Below are 24195 nucleotides of genomic sequence, written 5' to 3' on the forward strand. Positions count from 1 at the left end.
GTCCTTTTCTCACCGGCTGAAACTAAACATTTTTTTAAAGATTATGTTTTGGCATTTTGCCTTTATTGGACAGTTTGAAGCCAAGGCTGGATTTCTTGGCTCGATGGTGGACATGGACACAGGCTAATTATTGCTAACTAAAATGCTAGTTAACATTAGTAATTCAACTTAAACAGCTAATGTAAGTCAAAACTGCCTGCGAGCTTCTCCTGTACTATACGGTAATTCCTCTACTATGCGACAGTAAGTCCCGTGGTTATGACACAATCGTTAGCCTATTTTTACAAAAACGTCTGCTACGGAGCCATAACGTGAGGTACAAGGTAATGGAGCCTTTTATACATTGTCGTGTTTCTTTAGAAATAAACAATGGACAAATAAAGTTTTTAAACGCTTCAGATGTAAAGTTATTCGCTGTCATAGTGACGTCAAAATGAATGGCAGTCAATGGAATGCTAACGTCGGGTGATCACTTTGTAGCATTAAAATGGCGCCATAGGAGGTTCGAGCTCTGAAGCGAAGCTTACCCCCTTGACCTAACCCTAACCATTGCCTAATCCTAGTGCCTTCCAGGTAGCGCTGCCTGGAAGTCTACGTTGGGGGCTTAAAGTGCTAATATTATGCTTTTTGGCTTTTTCCCTTTCCTTTATTGTGTTATATATCTTTTAGTGCACGTTATAGGTTTACAAAGTGAAAAAGCCCAAAGTCCACCCCAAAGGGACTTACCATCTCCAACAGAAAACACTGTTCACAAACTGCTCCAAACAGCTCTATTGTAGTCCAGCCTTTACTTCTGTGACGAACGTGCGTCACTTTGTAATGTACATTATAATGCTCGCCTAGCTGCTAGCATGGCACTCCCTCATACTCTGCAACTGACTAGCTAGCAGTACTTACTGTGCATGTGTGACTCCCAACAAAGATGGAACAGAATTGAGATGTCTCACTCTGTAGCTAAAACAGAGAGCTCAACACACAGGGTGAAAAGAGGAGCTGCAGCAATATGCAGTACAACAAAAATATGTTAGTAGTGTTATGGTATGTGTTTTTTTTAAATTAATCTACATAAACCTATTCTGGTACAACCTCTAAATACAATTATGAACCTGAAAATTAGAATAATATGAGCACTTTAAAACACCAAACACCGATTTCTTACGGACTGGTTTGTACTGGTAATATGTGGCACTAAATCTCAATATTAACTGATATGACGAAGGCGGGTCTTGAAGAAGATCCATCTGTTAAAAGTTTAGTTTTTAGATTACATACTGCACATTCCTAAATGAATTACTTTAATCAAATTAACAGACAGCAAATCTGGGCTCAGGTATGGGGGTTCATAGGGGCCTGCTCAGGGTTAATCAGGCCATGCTTATAGTGTAGACATAGACAGGAAATATGGAGGGAGGGAGAGAGAGAGAGAGAGGGGGGGGGAGGATTTACTGATTATTTGCTCTATAAAATGTCTGGAAATGGTGACTAATGCCACTCACACAATTTCCCACAGCCCATGATGTTTTCAGCTTATAGTTTTGTTTTAACAACAGTTTCAAACCTAAATGTGTATTGTTAACTATGATGTGAGATGGAGAAAAACAGCAAATTTTACATTTGAGAAGCTGGAACTAAAGTATCGTCATTTTTGCTTATTCAATAATCAAAATGGGTGCTGGCTAATTTTCGATCAATCAACCCATCAATTAATCGACTTATCATTTCACCTTTTCTTTCCATCTGGTGAACTCTTCTGTTGTTATACTCCCGCATCCACCACATCTCCTCTGAGCTTACCACAGCCTTGTGGCCACCACATGTGCATCCCCATGACTTCACCAAACCCTGTATTTACAATCATGTCACGTGAGTTGAATACATTTGTCGAATAACAAAACTCCTGCTTGGCTCAGTCTCGTGTTTGGACTGTGTTGCACCTTGACGGAAGAAGACAACCCTTTCCCTTCCTGAGATTATCCCAGCACGACTGCAGATGAGCGGGTGAGGGCAACCAGCGTGTGTGAGCCGGTCTCAGTCTTGAATAATTCAGCCCTGCTTATTTACATCTTTACTTACACTGAAGCAGCATCCGCCTGTCACACTGCTGTTAAACACACTCATGATTATGACTTCTGCCTCGCCCCTGGCATTACCCAGTTGTATTAAATACTGGGAGATTTTTGTGAGAGTGTATGTGTGTGTGAGCGTGTCTTGCTGTGTTTGTTAGACAGAGAGAAAGCAACTGAGAATATTAATACTCTGTGTTTGCAAGTGTTAACTTGTGTGTGTTCATAATGGGACTTTGGCACGTGTGTATGTGTGTTTTCCTCTCACCGTGCGCAGTGTCATAATGAGCGGCGTTACTCAAAGAAGATGAATGTCACAGAGTGTATTGCCCTCTGGCTCGGGTATAGAGATATGACAGTCTGTTTATCATCAGAACCAGTTTATTGTTGCTTTTGCATAATGATCCTGTTTAGATGGATATGTTCACACTGTTACCAGATGCTTTAAGCTGTGTATTATGTCCTGCCTCTGTGTCTCACATGCACACATTGTGTCTTTCTTCTGTGCTTGTAATGTATTTCTGACACATTTTTTCTCAATGTGGTTTGTCTTGTGATAACGATATTAGAGTCGCATATGTTTATAAAAAGAAACAAACACTAAACAAGCGCATGGACACATGCATACACATATTTACATATGTAGGAGGCCCTTGTAATGCCCCCAACATTCTGTTTTGATAAATAAACAGGTGGTCACTGGATTATAGCTGGTTCTCATGTTGACACAAGCTAAACAGGGTTCGTACGTGGTGCTTGCATCTTTGTCTTGATTTGTAGGAATCTGCTCTCAGCCTACTAATGTATGCCCTGCACACACAGACACACACACACACACACACACACACACACACACACACACACACACACACACACACACACACACACACACACACACACACACACACACACACACACATCATGCTCAGACATGCCCCGTCTGTTTGTGCTTTATTTTTCATTCAGCCAGCGGCCAGGGCCAAATTCCACCGAGGGAAAAACACAAAAACAAAAGGCAATAGGGTATTTAAAACTAACACACACACAAAACTAATTTTCCCAACTCTGTAGTGAACTTAAATTGTTGTGTGAATACAGCAGTATATTTGTTCTTTATAAATAAACAGGCAGAAATGAAGTCAAAAGAATTACCAATCTGTTTTCATCATGGAGCCCTGAAATGAATTATTCCCTGAACCTTCGGAGAGTTTCAGACACAAATATTTTCTTTGGATGTGCCTTAGGGGGGAAGTGCACACTGTAGAAAGAAAACAAAACTGAGCACCATCTATTTCCTACATTCCAGAGTCTGTTAGTGTTTGAGATTGTGTGTGTGTGTGTGTGTGTGTGTGTGTGTGTGTGTGTGTTTATACATAATGTTAGATTTGAGTTTGTGTGTGTGTGTGTGTGTGTGCATGCGCACCATACGGATGTAAATGCGTGCATACAGGTGTGTGTGTTTGTACTTTGGCAGCATGTTAACATGTTGTCCGTGTGTACAAGTGAATTTGCATTTGTGTAAATGAATATAATAGACCTTGACACTGGAGACGGCATTAAAGTCTTGACTTTATTACTGTAACTGATTGACTTTTTCAGTTTTCAACCCACACCATGATCTCTTTTCCAAGCACTTTAAGTGACTTAACATAACCATAAGAAACAGTAATCATGTGGATATTGTATTGCAAGTGGAAAACAAATGAAATACAATTTTTTTGCAGATACATTCAGTATGCTGTCACAGCACAGGTAGTACTGGTAAAATGATTTATTGTAGGTCTAGGGAATTGAATTACTACTAAGCCTTATGACTGTACCAGCAAATAAGATAGACTGCAACATACTCTGAATGCCTTTGGTTGCCAACAACAATAAAGGATTCTTTGCTTAAATTTAGCTTTTTTCAATCAAGCCTCAATAAGATTAGTAATGCAGGTAGACAGAGACCTTTTCCACCTCACTGAAAGCATCGCCATGCTTCAAACAAAGTGCTTGTCTGAAACTCTGTCCCTCTACACCTCTGGGACTTTGGATAGGGGCAATGTGTCTGAGAAAGTTTTGTAATTTTGTAGGTTTTGTAAACCAACAATCCGACGAGCATGCCCCCTTTATGCAGCAATCGTTCAGGTGTATGCAAGGGGGGAAAGTCGCTTCTAAACTTTTCTCCCAAGCTCTCCTTTTTTCATGCTTTACAAAACTATTTTCATACTTTTGGTGTTTACAATTGAGTGCAACCCTATGAATGCCTTTAAGGAGAGACTACAAATCATCTCTTCTGGCCCCTCTTCTTCTATCAAAGCAGTTGCCCCACATTTGAGTGTGGCCATTCAGAACAAGTACAAACACTTTTTGACGACACTGGTTCATTTCAAGCATTCTCCAGGCTTAACCTTCCTCATGTCATCTGTCTGCCTAAACATTCCTTTGTGCGTGTGTGTGCGCACCTTTATGAGCACGTGAGCATGCGATTGCTGTACTTTTCTCTGTTGGGTTGTTATTTTCTAGTGACAAGTTGACCCTTAGACATTTTGCCAGAGGACATATGTTTTCAATGGGTGTATCAGGTTCACCACAATTCTTTCTCACAGCCATGAGGGATTTAAGTCCATAGGCGTGTGTGCATAGGGAATTGGATTAGCTCATGTTTCAAGGCAGTTGCTAATGATTAAGGCTGTATTTAAAATGCTGCGCATAACCACAGTCTACTGGCCAGTGAGCATGTATTGATTTGTGGAGATTACTTGGGCTTAATTGATGATGACTCACAAACAAGACTGAATTCAATTGTTTTGTAAAAAAGTATATATCAGGTAAACAGGTTCACCGGAGATACAAATTTTTCCCTCCAGAAAAATGCGATTATGCGATCGCATAATTCAATGCATAATCAGCCAAAGTCCGCATATTTATGCGGGGGCCGCATTTTTTCAAATACGCTGCACTTTCGCCGCATAAATTGCAGATTTCCGCGCAAAATATGCGGGGTTTGCATGATTTCATAATCCCCGCATTTTCGTTGCAAAAAAGTCACATGTATCTTAGCAGAAAGTTGAAAAATGTTGCGTTTACTTCACACAAGAGCAGCCATTTTCCCCTGTTGCCATGGGAACGTTATGAAGTGATGTGATTACGCGACATGAACATCATCAAAAAGCCGCAAACCCCATGATGAAGCCATGATGAAACCGCAGTTTTTGCAAATTCCCGCAATTTTAGCAAATTCCCGCAATTTTAGCAAGTTCCCGCAATTTCATCGCATAAAATTGCATAAATATCCTGCATATTCCATCGCATTTTTTAAGAAAACGTGCCGCATAATCAAGGATTTTTGCCCGCAACAATCACAAAAAAACTCTGCATTTTTCTGGAAGGACTGGTTACTGTGGTGAGTAAGTAAAAGACCTTTACGCAGCAAAGTAAGTTTTATTTTCATGCTAGTAAGTTAGAAGTACTAAAGTTCTGTACTTAAGTATAATTTTGAGGTACTTTTACTTTACTTGAGTACCTAAATGTATGCTTATGCTTTACATACTTCTACTCCATTTAATTTTAGAGGGAAATAAACTTTTTACTCCACTACATTTATCGGACAGCTAGAGTTACTTTACAGATTCAGATTCTACAAACAAAACATATATAATGAATTTATCAAATATGATACTGTGCTACATATTAAACTATCCAAAAGTGTACAAAGTAGTACAGTCCACCATCTGTAACATTAAAATGCTCCTTAATATAACTCTCTGATATCTTACTATCTTAAAGGTCCTATGTCATGCTGCTTTTTGGATGCTTTTATATAGGCCTTAGTGGTCCCCTAATACTGTATTTGAAGTCTCTTTCCCGAAATTCAGCCTTGGTGCAGAATTACAGCCACTAGAGCCAGTCCCACAATGAGCTTTCCTTAGTATGTGCCATTTCTGTGTCTGTAGCTTTAAATGCTCTTGAGGAGGAGAGAGGGGGGGCAAGGTGGAGAGTGGGGGTGTGGCCTTGACCAACTGCCATGCTTCGCTTGTTTTCAAGCCATGATGTCTCTCTCTTTCTCATGGGTGGGCCAAATTCTCTGGGCGGGCAAAGCAGAGAAAGGGGAGGTAACCTTTCCCCTTATGATGTCATAAAGAGAAGATTCCAGATCGGCCCATCTGAGCTTTCATTTTCTCAAAGACAGAGCAGGATACCCAGGGCTCGGTTTACACCTATCGCCATTTCTAGCCACTGGGGGACCATAGGCAGGCTGGGGGAACTCATATTAATGTTAAAAAAACCTCATAAAGTGACATTTTCATGCCATGGGACCTTTAACCCTCATGTTGTCCTGGGGTGAAATTTGACCTGTTTCCAAGTTTTTTTATATCAGAAATATGGGAGGTCGAAAAATAAGCGACGAAAATGTCGAAAAAGTGACAAAAACTACGAAAAAAACTTCAAAAACACCGGAAGTAAGCGTCAAAAACTTTGGAAAAAGCGGCTAAAACATTGAAAATTGGACAATTGGGGACAATAAAAATGTTGAAAAAAAATAACAAAAAATTGCTGTTGAAAAAAGCAACAAAACATTGAGATAGGGACACCAAAACTGTTTTTTTCATCATCGAGGGAAAGACAACACAAGGGTTAAGTAAAAGATATTCTTCCACCATGGCAGCAGACAGAGGCTTAGTCTAATGTGACTGCTGAACGCAGCACAGACATCACAGATCCTAACTTTCGTGAAGGAAATGCATTGTGATCGGTGAAGAATAATATTGCACTCAATATCAATTTTCTCTGTCAACATTTGCCTTGGGAAATTTAGCTGGTACAATGGCAGAGGACTCAAATAACCAAAGCTCTTTGTTTGAGTGGAGTGCAATCTGATCTAGCTGCTGCTCCAGTTCTTGGAAGACAACGGACGGCTAATGGAAGCCGCGTAACCTCACACTGTCTCACTCTCTTTCCTCCTTACTCCCTCCTCGTCTCTTCTACCACTCTTTCTCTCCCCTCGCCACAGCCTTCCTTCCTTTCATTGAAAGCCACATACGGTTCTCACAAAGAGAAATCTACACTATGCTCTATCACAACGCGTATCCACTTTGAAATAAATGGACAATAATTACTGGGCTGTTGGTGGTTTTCACCTCACCGGTCCCACGTTTCCTCCTCCCGTCTGTTTCAGCTGTTTCATCTGAGCCTCAAACACCTCATACCCATAGACATAAAATTAATGGACAAAGCGACGCCGTAGATTTCCACGGAGACGAGTGAAGTCTATTAGAAGCACTTTTCCGGTGAGGGCTGAGCGTTACTGCGCAGCCTCCAACTGAGCTTGAAGACATAAATGTGACGTGAACAACGTGTCTAAAACTTGGAAGTCTTCTGGTAGCTGTGCCAAGAGAAATCTCAATCATTCCGAATCTTGCAGAGACGGAGAGCGTAGGTATATGTAAGGAGATAACATAGGCACAGGCTAATTATTGCTAACTAAAATGCTAGTTAACATTAGTAATTCAACTTAAACAGCTAATGTAAGTTGAAACTGCCTACGAGCTTCTCCTGCCTGTACGGTAATTTGTCTACTATGTGACAGAAAGTCGCATCTGCTGACGACAAAGCTGGAGCCATAACGTGACGGAGCCATAACGTGAGATACAAGGTAATGGAGCCTTTTATACATTGTTGTGTTTCTTTAGAAAAAAACAATGGACTAATAGAGTCTTTAAACGCTTCAGATGTAAAGTTATTCGCTGTCAAAGTGACGCCAAAATGAATGGCACCTGCCACGCTAACGGTAGGTGATGGCTTGATAGCATCAAAATGGCTCCATAGGAGGTATGCTTTGTGGAGGCTCGCTTACCCCCTTGCTTCTACCCTCTAACTCAACTTCCACCTCATGTCAATTACACATTATTGGCATGACTGATTGGCAAATACAATATTGTTCCAAAGATAGCTGCAGTGTCTGGCTTCAGTATTGCCTCTCTGCCATGAGCAGATTGTAACCAAATCATGCAATGGACCTGCCAAGGTATCTTCTCTGGACATGAAAACAAATGTCTGCCTCTCAGTGTGGTTCTAGTTGATTATGGTCAGCTGTCATCACTGCCAAGATGCAGTACCTTCATTTTGGGGTATTTTCAAAAGCGTTCATTGCATTCAGATGGTGTATAAACATATACCCCTAATCCATGTAGGTAGAGTTTATCACACAATACGCACTTTGACAGTTTGGGAAATACGCTTGTTCTCTTGCTGAGAGAGTAAGATACTTTCATGTCTGTGCGTTAAGTAAAACACAGACTTAAAAACATTTAGATGTAATCATTTCTAAAGAAGGATGATCTATCAGTGGATGTTTCAGGGACTGGAGTGACAGCTGACATTTGAGAGCTGCCCTCTAAACTTAGAAAGCTCAAGCTATATTGAAGGAAAATCAAACTCAAAGCATACATGAACATTTGATTAAGGAATACTCTTTTTTTTTGCAAAACTAGTCGGTTTCTTATCGAGAGTTAGATAAGAAGATTTATAGCACACATTTCTGTCCATTAAATAAAAAGCTACAGCCAGGAGCCGATTAGCTTAGATAAAGACAGGAAACAAGGGGGAAACAGCTAGCTTGGCTGTGTCCAAAACAAAATACACCTGCCAGCACCTCTAAAGCTCACTTATTAACATGTCATGTTTTGACTTCGGGTCACATTGACCCGTTTTAAATTTCTGTTTTATATCAGAAAATATGGGACGTAGAAATAAGTGCTGAAAATGTGTAGAAGAAAAATTTTAAAAATTTAAAACATTGGAAAAAGCAAAAACAAATTGTGGAAAAAAAGGCGTCAAAAATGTCAGAAAAAAAAGTTTTTTTCAAGGTTGAAGGGAAGACAACACTTAATTAACCCATTCAAAAACCAACGTGTAAACAACGTGTGTTGTTTTTTTACGAGTAGTTACAGTAGATAAACTCATTGCCTAATGGCTGTAGCAACATTTTTTTTAAATACATTAGAGTGGTATTGAACTATTGGATGTTTGAGCTTCCCATCAGCACATGAGCACACTAAACATGATTTAAACATCATGCATTTTCAATCGAATTATCACAAGTGTCATTTTAACTTGAATGATTATATTGACTAAACGTTCTCTGCAAATATTCTTTTTTTTTTGTATCTCTCAGCAATTTCCCAGCATCTGCAAATTGATTTTCATGAAATGACTGGAAAACAAATGCAATCAATCTAAAAATCTATAATATAGTAGAAAATGGTTGGTAATGAAATAAAGTATACACGCTTTGTAGTCAATGGGCCAAAACACTGGTATGTTCCTTTAGGAAAATGACGAAGGCTTTAGTCAACAATTTTTTGGAAAATGAGGTGGGGTGGCATCATTTAGATCACACAGGAAATGCAACAGCAGATGGATCTGGGAATAGAAAAAATAACATACATTTCCCCCTGTAGCATTTTAGTTGTTTCTTTTTCCGCCTTTTGTCAGATGGAAGCAAAAGATAAAATCCATGATGGGATATTGAAAGATGGAAGCCAGAGCGCTGAGCTCCTCCCCTCCACTCCCCCACCGCCTCTTCTGCCGTCCTAAGTATAAGCAGATTAAAGTTAATGATCTAAAGTGAATTAGATATTTAATCATCTTATCATCTTAGCGTAGTCAGGTCATAACTCTGCGCTGATCTGAAATCCCGTCTGTTTGACAGTGCAAAGCAGAAGCACAATAAAGCCAACTTCAGAGGTCAGTTTGAAGACTCCAGTAGGTTCAAATAAATCAATTTGGAAATTGAGAAATTAAATTCACCCCCATGTTTTTTTTGCAGCTTTGGTACGATGCAAAACCTGTGTGATTTAGGACGAACAGTAATGGAATAGAACTGACCCCAAAAGATTAAAAAAAAAGAAAAAAACCTGAGAGACGACTTCACTGATTCATCTAATTTTCTTCCTCTCTTCGTCCTCCCCTTTGCTACACTCTCTGTCACCCTCCATCTGAACTCTCACTGATTGAGGTGCAAGCACTTTGATTTTGCACACTTGGTTTCCCCTCTCTCACGCTCACTCACGCACGCACGCACGCGCACACACACACACACACACACACACACACACACACACACACACACACACACACACACACACCTTTCCCTCTTAATTTTCCCTCTTTGAGTTTCTCCCTTTTCTCACTCGGGTTAAGGTACCCACTTTAGTTGTCTCTCGATCCTAATTTCATTGCATCGCTTCTTTCCTCTGCCGATATATCTGAATAAATTTCCAACTGCTCAGCGTCTACCCACTTTACATCCTCTCAGCCTGGACATTTTAAACACTGCATTGTGGTTATATTCAGTTGTGTCTGTGTGAGTTTCTCTGCTCTGTACCTCAGTGTGTTTTGTTACATTTTTGAGAAAAAAAAAAAACTCTTCAGAAAGGAGTTTTTGAAAGCTCTGTGCGGAAAAACCGGAAGGCTGTCATGTTTCCAATACTCAGCTATGAATCATATTACCAATTCGCCATGACCGTCTGTCTCGGGCTGCTCAAGGTTCACAGCCAGACAGATCTGATGATGGAGTTTTGTGGTGACAGAGGGAAGTGAGGGCAAAGACATGGAGAGACAGACGGAGTGAAACATGGAGGAAAAGGCAGGAAAACAAGTAGTGATATTCCTGCAAAGAGAGAATGAGTGCTGGTCCAGTAACACATTGGATCATGTACGTTTTCAAAGAGAAACGCTCTGTTTCAGCAGCATCTGAGGCCTCCTGCGCTGTCTTCTGACTATAAGATCACCGAGAACACTGACATCAAAAGAGCTGCAGCTCGTCTGCTAGATGCCAAAACAGCGTGTGTGCACCTAACGCAGAGTATGCACCTCTCCTCGTTAGGCAGATTGTCTACCCAATGTTTAAGCACACCCTATATGAAAAAACCCACTGCACTCACACTCACACCTTTTGCAGACATTTGCACACATTGATGTATAGTGGAGGCAGCATCTGACCGGTAGGTCTGGTGAATTTGTCTAAATGTCACATTACTGAGGCAGCCACATGCACCTTTTCTCAACAGCCAGTCAGATAAAAGCCAAGTGGGGCATGAGGAAAAAGTTCTTTTGGAGAAAGGGAGGATAGAAACAGCAGGTAAGTGTTCATACAGAAAAGTTGAGGAAATTCTGGTGTATTTATCTTCGGTGTACCTCTTTGTGGTTTTCTTTTGCCGCGGTCTTCCCCTTATCTCCCTTCCTACCCCACAGGAAATAAGTATGTTTCAGAGGAAATTAATGCTTTTTACTGTGTGTTTTATTTTTTATTTCTTTAGGGTGGCAAGGAACGTGCCCTAATCTTGTGCTAATTTTGTGTTTTTGCGACAGTTCCATGTCTTAAGTATGGTATTAAAAAATAATATGCCCGAGCACATAAAACCGCATGTAACTACACTTTTTCATTATGAAAGAAATAAGGAAATAATAAAAACTGTGCTTCCCCTGTAGATAAAGTAAATTAACCTCTTTATTGCCATGGGGTAGACTTCATTTAGACTAGATTAGGCTTCTGTTTACTCTGGTACAGGATGAAATACATGGTCAAAGACCAGGGGACTAATTCATGTAACGTTTATTTGTTTCCCCACTCATCCATATTTTCTTAATTTTGAAATGTTCTTTGGTGAGAACAAATTCTGTTTGTGGTTGGTACAGTTTGTAAACGCACAAATACTTCAATATTTCACTGGCTTTTTCCTCAATGTTTGTGAGACATGTTGCTGTGCATCTGAAGAGAAAAAAATAACAGTTCAAACCAGGCCAAACTGTAGGTGATTTTCTTGGTAATTTGAAGGTGCATGATGTAAAATAAGTCACAATTTGTGTCCACTACACGACTCCAAGCAAACAACAGAAACAACTGAGATTGCTACAACACACAGACCCAATGAATCCATTCATCCATTACAGTTGTTTGGGAACTGCATGTTCCCCTACCGTGACCAGAATGCTACACCTGGCAGTCGACAGATGTTTTTTGGTCCCTGGTTTTAAATCAAACCCCATCCTTTATCTTCTTCATACATGTGCAGTTTTAGTTACAATAACTGCACCAGTGACACCCTGGGTCCATAAATCCACTGCGTGCACTTGAAATTGTTACCGTGTCCGTCTCATATTTCTTGAATCAAATGTAGGGAGTTCTTTATTTCTTCTCATTTGATTTTTTTTTTTTTTTTTTTTTTTTACTGAAAATGTTAGTAAGAAATATTCATGAGCAAAGAAAAACAAACCACAACTGTTATAGTGCCACCATGGCACTATAACAGGAGGATGTTCCTTCCTTACGTTGCGGTTCATGCGACCATTATGTTCAGTCAGAGAGTTAATTAGCATTGATGGATGTCCCTTTGTCAATATGAAGCATGGTAGCAATCAAATGACAGTTAAACAATGATCGACCAGACAAAGAACAAGCAGTTCTGGTCAGTCATTGAGCCCGACTGAAGGCTCCATTTGAAGGATCCGTTATGTTTGATGAGGCGGCTGCTTTAAGAGATTTATTCGGACTGATGGTGCAGTGAGAGGATGAGGCGACAGTCTCTACTGTGGGAGAGTTTTTCATTACTGTGCCCATGTTTTGGGGTTTTATAAAGCCTACTCTTCAGCTGTGGAAATTGACTCATTTAGTGGTTCAACTTGACAGTTTCTACAAGTAAATTCAACACAATGTCGTTTGGTCTCAGCTGGCATTTAGATTGAAAATTATTTTGGATGCAACAATGCACAGCGACAAGTACTCGTTTTCCCTTTCATCCCACCAAGTGTGCGATTCACACACTTACAATCTCTTTGAAAAGCACGAGTTTACAGTAAGTGTATGCATGGCCTAAGTATCAGGCTTCTCCAGGAGGAATTTACATTGGATAACCATGTTTCGCTTAATCCATCAACATGTCAAAGGATAATAAACCAAGTAACCTGGTTATTGTGAGCTCTCTGTAGTAACCTCATTTGATGTCAAGATAATGAATAACCTGATTTCCCTAAATGGGTACCCACAGCTACATTTCAGCTGAGGATATCAAATGTATGGCAATGTATATGCCTGACTAGGTTTCTAACTGTGTATTTACATGTGCACGTGTGAGAAAAATACCTCACAGAGAGAGAAAGGACTATAATGGATGAAACAAAAGATCACGTGTAGCCGTAGCCACTATAATTCAATCCAAAGTCTGACTAAAACTGAATATCTACAGTAAGGTAATTTGTCAAATTCAGACACATCAAACCAGGGGCGATTGTGTTAACCGCCACCCCCCACCCCCTCCCCCTGCTAAATCAGTAATTTCATTGGATAACAATGAATATATGTATTTAGGGGGGGATAATTGCAAAATATTGAACATATGAAAAAATTATGAAAGTCCCTTTATGGACTACCAGAATCAAATGAAATGATAATGAGGTGTAAACAACAACTAACTGGGTTACAGGTGCATAGCATTGGCGACAGCGACATAGGATATTACACCTATTTCTTTGAACCTGTAATTGTTTGTCCTCTGTCACTAACAGACAGGTTCGCAAACTCTGGCTTGAAGCATTAAAATTGACTTAAAAAAATTAGTTTTTTTATTATTATAATTTTTAGGGGGGCTGAGATGAAATTGCCCCCCTAAAAAGGGTCTAAAATCGCCACTGCATCAAACAGAAAGTAAAACGGTGCTCAGCAGAGCCTGTCCTCCCACTGTGCCATCAGTTCAAATGCAACAAATGCTTTGTTCATGATAGCAGGAGAAATGTGATTACTGACCAGCTGCATTTAGACACAGGTTTTACTCTAACCAAGTTATTGCAGTGCATGAAAAGACATAGTCCGATTCACTGTTTCTCAAGAAAATGTTATCCAAACATCTCAATATCCACTTTTAATATCAATTAAAGTACAGTAATACTGAAATATGTTTTCCCTGATTGAATAGTGGATATGATCATTACATTATTTCGTCAATGCTGCGTCCTGTTGCTTTGCCTGTCTATTATCTTGAGAAAGCTGTCATTTCCACATCCTACTGTCCTGTTTGTTTTTCTTAGCCTGTCACTTCACTGGTTTTAGAACAGCAATGCCCAAAGACTGCAGTTGAAATTGAGCCGGCTGGCCAACACTGACACATTTACAGAAATGCTAATTAATGTCTGTCATCCTTATAGATAAAGAAAATGAAATGAATATGAAATGACTTTACACAGAAAAAGGCCTATGTAATTTGATATCCATCTTATTAGGTTGAATTGCCAGTCATCCATGGAAGGCAACAGATAAAACATATTTGCCAGTTAATAACAAACTGAATTTGGCTTTGTTTTTCAAAGAGCCTCACTGTATTTTTTTGGCTGTCAGTTGAACATTGTTGGGAAACATTTGGGATAATTTAAGTACACAACTAACCAAAATATATATATATATATATATATATATATATATATATATATATATATATATATATATATATATATATATATATATATATATAAGGTTTAGTCATTTTTAGACATTTTAATGCAGAAATATTATGTATTATACCTTCAACATTATACATCAGCATGTTGTGTTGAAAGTGATGCATGCAACAAGTGACCTCTAGTTTACTGTGTCTGTAACCTTTTTTGATAAGTGCTCATTTTATGACCTCAGTGTCTCTATGAATAAATGTTCTTCCTTTTTCTTTCTTTCCATCACCTTCTTGCTCTCTCACTGCTTCCCTCCTCCCCTCTTCCTCCCTCTGCCTGTGCTGTATGGATGAGTAGTTACATCATTAGTATGCCATTAGCTCTGATCATTGATTCCTCCTGCAGCTCTCCCCCCTCCTCCCCGTTCGCTGACACGGAATTCTGAGGAGATCCGTGAACTTTATCACCTTCAGCGTTTCGGTTTCCTCCTCAGAATTCCCACTGGATCAGCACTTTCCTCCCCTCCAGACCTTTTCTAATTATCCTGTTCCTGCCTTTCAATAAATAATTACAATAAAGGTCATCAATCAAAAGCGAAACATTGATAACTGAAGAGAAAGTCCAATATCCCCTTGGCACAGCGGCGCTGTTGTCATAAATACGATGACGGACTGTGTGCGTTAGTGTGTGCATCCTGGAGAGTGTGTGTTTGTAGCGGCAAATCATTTTCACATTAATCATGTGCTATGGAGATAGATGAGAAGGAGCAAGGCATGCAGTGCTCACATGCGCTGCTGTGATTAAGCTTTGTCTGTTTGTGTGTGTGCGTAGGAATGTTTGTGTGTATTTTTCAGATGATAAAGGTGACAAAAGTAAACAAAATATGATCACGACGATTTGACCGGGAATTAAGCTCAGGCTAAGCCCACCCACGTTGCACACTAAGCAGCCGTAGCCTACTGCATTTTGATTAGTGCGCACACACACACACACACACACACACACACACACACACACACACACACACACACACACACACACACACACACACACACCTGGATAGCCTATGCTAATGTAAGTCTGCAGCGAGAGCCATGGGGAAGTCTCTTTGGTGCCAGTGATTGGTTGCTATCTGTCTTGCCTGGAGGAACGGCGAGGCAGCCAGTCCCCCGCAAGGTTCAGCCGGGAGAGGAGCTCTGATAACGAGGTAGAAATGTGAGCCATCCACGGCGTCAGCCTGAAGGAACTGCTGCCTCGGGCCTCTTCCGAACTGAAGCTGCAGCCTAAATGAGTTTCTGTGCCTGGCAGCTAGTAGTACACACACACACACACACACACACACACACACACACACACACACACACACACACACACACACACACACACATACACACACACACAAATACAAATCTGCACCTGCTTCTCCCAGTGCGTAGGCCTACACCTGGTCAGCCACTTGAAGGCAAATTAGAAAATTAGAAAAAGAGAGGGACATTGTTTATTAAAAGAGTAAACAGCCTCGCTAGTTGTGTTTGAATGTAGGAGCCCGAATGCATTCATTATCCTGTTGCTTATGGAGGCATTGTGCTCTGCATGTCAACACTCCGCCACCCCCGTACATTCATCATAATGCAAAGCCAATCACATGCACATACACAGGGGCACACACACACACACACACACACACACACACACATACACACACACACACACACACACACACACACACACACACACACACACACACACACACACACACACACACACACACACACATACACACACACACACACACAACTTGTGGCACTATCTTTGTGGGGACCCGTCATTGACATAATGCATTCCCTAGCCCCTTACCTTAACCTTAACCATCATAATTAAATGCCTAACCTTAACCCTTACCCTCACCCTAACCATAACCTAATTCTATCTCTAATCCTACAACCAAGTCTTAACCCTCAAACAGACCTTTGAACTTGTGGGGTCCAGCATTTTGGCCCCACAAAGCTGTCGGGACCCCACAAGTATACTGTATTCCCGGATTTTGGACCCCACGAATATAGTTAAACAAGCACACACACACACACACACACACACACACACACACACACACACACACACACACACACACACACACACACACACACACACACACACACACACACACACACACACTTACAGCTTCAATGACTCCAAAATGAGGAAATGACTTCCATTGGACTTTAAAATATTCTTATCCTTTTCTTTTGCCTCCCCTCACATCACTTCCCGCTCTCTATCCGTCTCCTTCGTTCCCATCTAATTGGTCCAAATACATGCCGGCAGTGCCACAAACAGCACTAAATTAGTTTTCATCAAAACACCATTCCACTTGATTTCCACCTGCAAATGTGCTGAATGCACAAAGATAAAGTGGTTAGGCTTTTAGAGGTGTCAGAGCCAAGAAAGATGATGGTTAGGAAGATACAGATTCTCTGATTGGGGGGGTGGGTATTAGTGTTTGGTAGAAAAACAGGTTTCTATTAGGGAAAGGTGCTGGATAGAGCCAGGCATATCTGTCTACAGGAGAGCGTTTCTCAGGCGTCGTTGAACAGACATAGCGTGAAACAGTTTGCTAGGCATGTCTAAAGATGGAGAGAAAAGCTGAGACTGAGGGACAGGAAGAGAAGGTTGTCAGTGGGTGGTAACCAGCCGATAACACTGCATTCAAAACAGGTGAAAAATGCGTCACAGAGCAGATCCTCGTTATTGGCACACTACCACCTTTTATGGGTTTTATCAGTGGTTATCACGCTTTGCAATCAGCAGAAATGTGTGCTTGTGGGGTGTATGTGTGTCCTCAGGTGGAACAGGAGATATAAAGAACATGGGAACCTGTTCATTTACAGTGGTCACAGGGAAGCTGTAAACATTACAATATGATATCAATGTGACATATCAGCATAGGCAGCGTGTGAGGTGGAGGTTTGGGTAGGCTGATGTGGGAGGGAGGTAGATTCGGATGGCCTAGTCCGCATTAGGGTTGGGTACCGAAACCCGGTTCCACTATGGGACCGGATTAGAACGCAAATTTCGGTTCTTCATTTTGGTTCCACTTAATGTGTCGACTGAAATATTTTCCCTCTGTCGCTCCGAAATGGACATACAAATATCACACTTTCTCTGTAGTCTACCGTTAGCTAGCTACCGTGAATGTAGGCTACTCTTAAAATGCCATATTTTCCCTCTGGGCTCACCAAAACGGATGTAAAAGCATATTAACCATTCACTGCACGTGATCGCTAGTAAACATATTACAATACACATTTTCAAGAATCAGTTTAGGAATTGGAATCGTTTTAAAAGTTCTTTTTGGCATCGTAAGCATCAATTATCTCTTCTGCTTAGACTTTTTTCTGTGAGGTCACTCTCCACTTCTCAGTGGCTCAGTGTTGACAAATATTGTCATGACATTGTCATCAATATATTTTATGTAGCCTGATTATTTTTTAGTCCACTCCCGAATCACCCATTCCCCCTTTCCCGACACTGCCTTTGATTACCAAACCAAACAGACGAACACAAAGAGTGGCCACAGTGCTTCAGAGGCGCATTCAAAATATGTAAATAAATGCTAAAGGTGGAGAAGGTGGTCATAGCAACAAAAGCAGTAGGGTAATACAGGGAATACATGGGGGTTTGTATGCTTTAACTTTTGCGAAGTTGTGTGCACAATTCTGTAACAGCTGACAGGACGCCGTTGTGCTCTGCGCTGAAGCACTGCAAAGGCTCATGGGACTGTGTTCTGAACGGGTTCCTGACTTCGTCGAAGTATGTTTTAATGATGTTCTGGTAATGTTTGGGTGTGCATTTATGTTACCTGGGTTTTAGTGTTGTGGGTTTGATTTAGTGTTCAGGTTTATCAAGGATAGCTGCTTGTCCATATTTGCAGGATGGAGTATTTGGGTAGGCTTAAAGGACAATTCTGGCGCAAAATGAACCTAGGGGTTAATAACAGATGCGTACCCACTCTGTCGTTCTCTGGGACATGTTTTCATGCTAATCGAATGTGTTTGTAGCTTGAAACAAGCTAGCAAGGACCGCTGATTAGCTTACAACGCTAGTATTCGGGGCACAGGGAAAGTAAAAACAAAACGCTATTTATACCACTAAAAAGGCTCAAAATATCACCACACTTCAACGGTAGCATAATGAGGGTCCCTAAATGTTAACCGAAGCCTTTGTAAGTGTACAGACAGTTTATTAAAAAGATAGATTATAAAGACAGTCACGTTTTCGTATACAGGCGGCTGCCATCTTTGGAGATACTGTCTTTCTACAAAACATTTTTAGATCTTTTTTTTTATTTTTTTTTATTTTTTTATTTTTGGGCATTTCTGCTTTTATTGGATAGAAAAGCTGAGACATGAAAGGAGAGAGAGAGGGGGGAAGACATGCAGGAAAACTGTCACAGGTTGGATTTGAAACCTGGACCTTCTGCATCGAGGATAAACCTCTGCACATGGGAACCCGCTCTACCAACTGAGCTAACCGGCCACAGATCTTTTTCAATTAGTGGTGAAATGTTAGCTGATTAAATGGTGATATAATTACCAGAAAACTGACAGTCAACAAGTCATCATTTCATTTATTTATCAAGCAAAAAATGCCAAACACAAACAGATTTGTTCTTAAGTGGAACATACAGCACTTATCAATTTTCTCTTACTTTGGATTTTCTCTGAGGTTCAAAAGAAATTCACCAGTGGTCCAGATCTGACGTTAGAGTCATGAACATGGGGAAAAAATACTTTTGACGTTTGATTTAAACTTTATACTAGCCTCATCTAAATAAATGAATACATATATAACTAAGACAAATTTAACTCAAAAGTAATATTCTGTTAACATCATAATTTTATTTGATTTTATATTGATTATGCTAATGATCAAATCCCATGAACGAGTGATCTATGATACGTTTGTCTAGTTTAGTGACTCCAGCTTGGAACAAGAAAGAGAGATTTAGGATAAGAATATAAAAATGTTCTTGCATGAGGATTTGCTTCTATTTCGTATTTTATAAAATTGTTTATTGTATAACTTTGGGATTTGGACTGTTGGTCAAGACAGACTAAATTAGGCTACTTATTAATTTGAGTTTAAAAGTTAATTCTTAAATGGCAGAAAGATAAAAAAAAAAAGAATCCTTCACATATCACAATGTCCACTATTTCATATTTACGTAACACAGGGGTTAGGATCTCCCCCCTATGTACGACCACCTTACACACATAGATCATGAGATAATGACTAAACATTCAAATAATCAAGTTAATCAAATCACTCATCATTTATTCTTTATAAATATATTTGGCTTGGTAATGAAAACAACGGCTGTATTTGAAACCGCCCACTATACTAGCAGTTACTGCCCCTTACCAGTAACGCAAGTAAGGCAATAATTATTTGATAAATAACTGTAATGTGATTACTGAGTTATCAACAGTAATGCATTACATTATTGCGTTACAGACAAATGTAATCTGATTACAGTAACGCCCCCAACACTGCACATAATAGAGCTGAACCACACATACAGTATGACACCTTTAAATCATAACAATCTTTCTAGATTCTACAGAGAGAAACACCTTTAAAAAAAATAAAAAGGTTATTTAATTTTCCAACGCCGCTCCAGGTGTGTTTACATCACACCACCGATGCTTTCGTGACTTCAGGGGCGTTGGACTGGGGGGAAAAAGGGGACTGAGTACCCAGGGCCCTCATGTGAGGAGGGCCCAAAAAGATGCTAGAATGAGCCTTTCTACAGGGCCCGGAATTTTGTGCTACGCCTCTGTGTGACTTATTAGAAGTACTTTACTCCAGTCTGTGTCGACCACCCCCTTACTTTCCTGCAAGGCAGAGGGAGGAGAGGATGATAATGCTGCTAACTGCCATCAGACAATATTAATGGCTTGTGTGAGTGTGTGTATGTCTGTGTTTTTGTGTGTGTGGCAGTCTCATTAAACAAGGTCTAGCCGCACTAGTGTTTACAGACGATTATACTCAGACATCAACATGGATTGGAATTGAGTGATAATTGCTCCAAACAAGATGGAGGGAAATCTCTTTCTCTCACACGCACGCATGCATGCACACACACACACACACACACACACACACACACACACACACACACACACACACACACACACACACACACACGGTCACATGATATTCTTGAGACTCGGTCATGTTCATCCCTATCTATCATACACCTCTGCAATCCAACTCTCAACCCCCTTTCCTGTCTTCCTCCCACCCTCCTAATCCTAAGGAAATGTCTAACACCTGTCACAATTTATCCAAGCTGTATAAGATAATTGATCACACGCTGTAGCAAATGTCACCACATCTACATGTGTAACACACACACACACACACACACACACACACACACACACACACACACGCGCGCGCGCGCGTGTTCTTGTGCTTCGTGGAAATAACTCAATAACGTGATGTAAAAACCACCCTTTAAATATGACTGAGTCATTCCCAGCCTGCAGACTGCACTGAGTGTGTAAATGCACTCTATTGTAAACTCGTGAATTACTTTCCCATAATGCACTCTGTCAGCCTGACCTTGGCAAAGAGACTCTGTCCGCCACCCTATAAAACAGGCTGTAATGTTGGCCCTGTCACAAATGCAACACAACAAACACACACACACACACACACACACACACACACACACAAACACACACACACACACACACACACACACACACACACACACACACACACACACACACACACACACACACACACACACAGTGTGGGGAAGTACTGTATATAGGAGCAGGTTAAACAGCAGGTAAAGTAAGAAGAGAGGTAGGAAGGAAAGAGTTGGGTGAAATAGTGGAGACTAAAGACTCCGTCACACCAGAAAGTGCCAACCATTTCTACACGTCTTTGCAAAATATGTGGTTCCAAAGTGACACTTAGATTCGTAGGGCTTGCTGGTAAACTACTGTGGCTGACAAGCTAACCGCTAACACGCTAGCCAGAAAGGAACATGCTGGCACTAGTCAGTCAAAAAAGCTTTGCCGTCTTCTTGCTATTTTCTTTGTACTTTCGGTTACTCCAGTGGTTAGCAATCTATTTTGTCAGATGTACTCCCACAGTCAGATTAAATCAAGTAACCCTTTACGGACAGTTGTCATTTATTTAAACCATTTATCCATTATTACCATTTGAACTGTTACTATTACTTTTTTACTTAACTTTTACTGACTATTTTAACAATTACATTAATCCATTACTTTTGCCTTACTCTTCTCACCATTCAGTCAATACTTTTAGCTAACTGTTTCAACTTCTCTGCTTGTAGTTTTCACACGCTCCCATGTGGTGTTCAGGTGTTACAGCTAGGGATACACCGATACCACTTTTTTTTTTTTTTTTACAAGTACTTACATTTCGGTACTTGCCAATTCCAAGTACCTATATGACTACTTACGTAATAATACCATTCCAGTTCTAAGAATTACTCTGAAAACATGCATTATTTGCACTTGAATGCATCATGACTTTATGATGTGTACCTGAATGCACCATTAGGTCCAGTCGGTGCCCACACGCTTTTCCATTCGTGGTTTGTTTAAATAACTCAAGGGGAGGGCAAAATGTTGTCACAATGATGTGCTTCACAGAGGACGTCTAGGAAAGGTGAGGATTTTTCTCTGACAGCTGCAGGCTACCAATAAGCTACAATGTGTCTTTAGCTACAGACCGGCATGTCCCGGACCGGGACTCCCAGTTTTGGAGTCCTTTCATGTGAAATACAGCCACACTTTAAGGGCTTTCATACCACCATGCAGTAACTCGCCCCCTCCAGTCATTTGAATGAGGGGAAGGTGACAGAGGGGAAGCAGTTTTAATCACGACGCTAGGGTTATGAAGCAGTTGCTGCCTACATGAACGTACACAGATTCTGCTCTGCCGCCCAGAGTTCACCGTGCTGAACTTCTGGCGGTAATCGCCGGGCAGACCGCTTTTAAAAACTCTTTGCTTTTTTTGGGAAACACTCTTGCAGGCAGGCGATTGTCAAGGAGGTTGCCCCGTGGCAGTGTGAAACCAGCTTTAGACTGTTAAGCCTTAAGCTTTTTAACCATGTTTAAGCTCGCTATTAGCTAACGGTATAGGTTAATGTTACCTGCTGCAAGTGTTATGCTAACTAGTATCACATAAGTGCACACACCATTCCTCTTTTGTGGACCATGTTATTCTCCAACAGAGGAGGTTTAATAAAACTGGAAGGTGCAAAATCACTAATAAGCTACGATTGCGTCCTCCATTTGGGACTCTGCTCTCTGTTCCCTCAAAGGTCAGCACTGTCGAGACACTTTGCTATTAGTTATTGGTGCAAGTTTGTGTGTCAAAGTTTACAAAGTTGACAAAATTGATTTTGCTGCAAAATTTCACCGTTTTAAATGCTGGTGTCACTAGACTCTATCAAAAGGGGTAAGTCCAATCGGATTCTATCTACAGCGGAAGACAAAATGGACCTGAGAAGCTTTTCTTTATGGTTTCTATTAGCAAATTAAGGGCTGTGGTCTCTCAGTCAGAACTAGAGATGCTCATCCATGCCTTCATTTCCTCCCGTATTGATTATTGCAATTCACTTTTCTTCTCACTCAACAAATCTGTCCTTCACCGCCTGCAATCCATTCAAAACGCTGCTGCTAGGCTTCTTACTAGATCAAACAGGCGCACCCATATTACGCCTCTACTCTGCTCCCTTCACCGGCTTCCTGTAACCTACAGGATCCAATTCAAAATTCTCACCATAACCTATAGGGCTCTACACGGTCAGACACCCCTGATTATCTTGCCAACATAATTCACCTACACACCCCCTCCCGGTCTCTCAGGTCTGTCAATCAAAATCTGTTATCCACGCCACACACTCGTCTGAAGACGTGGGGATAGAGCCTTTGCTGCTATGGCACCCAGACTCTGGAATGCTCTGTCAACCAGCATTAGGTTTGCTGAGAATGTGGACTGTTTTAAGGGACAAGTGAAGACTCACTTGTTCAGGCTAGCTTTTGGGTAGCCTATGTCTTTTATTTATTGATAATTGTATCTGTTGTATTTGTAGTTTATTCTACTGACTATTTTTACAATGTTTTTATCGTCTATGCACATTGTAAAGCACTTTTTGACCCTGTCTGTGAAAAGTGCTGTATAAATACATTTTAATTACTTACTTACTTACTTATTCCGTCTTCACCATTTTATAATGCTGTCGACTATCTCTCCTTTCTCCGCATCTTTCTCACTTTCACTCCAACTTTCTGTCTCTCTTTTTCGTTGAATTCTTTATTTGTTGCTCTTTCAGTTGTGTTTTTGATTAATATTGATTAAGCTGTAATAGTTGGGCTACAGGGACCCCACATTTCAATAACTTCTAATTACACACACACACACACACACACACACACACACACACACACACACACACACACACACACACACACACACACACACACAAGCTTCAATAAATCTAATTTCAAGTTGCAGTCATAACGCCCCTGAGTCCTGGCCCACAAATTACAACAGCAATCTGACATTGTCAATAAATATGGGTGTCATTCTGCCTGGCTGAGTTCTTGTGAAATGGATGATGTAAATAAATATTGTGAGACATTTTCTTTCTTTT

The 24195-nt window shown here is 40.6% G+C and overlaps 1 long non-coding RNA gene across 1 annotated transcript; it reads left to right on the forward strand.

Annotated features, from left to right (window-relative positions):
- Positions 1-432: 432 nt before the first annotated feature.
- On the forward strand, positions 433-23651 carry LOC116057664. The gene is made up of 3 exons (XR_004106863.1): positions 433-443; positions 12555-12559; positions 23555-23651. It is a non-coding gene; the product is annotated as an uncharacterized LOC116057664 (long non-coding RNA).
- Positions 23652-24195: the final 544 nt, after the last annotated feature.

This window comes from Sander lucioperca, chromosome 18, assembly GCF_008315115.2.
Source record: "Sander lucioperca isolate FBNREF2018 chromosome 18, SLUC_FBN_1.2, whole genome shotgun sequence".
In the NCBI taxonomy this organism is placed as follows: Eukaryota; Metazoa; Chordata; class Actinopteri; order Perciformes; family Percidae; genus Sander; species Sander lucioperca.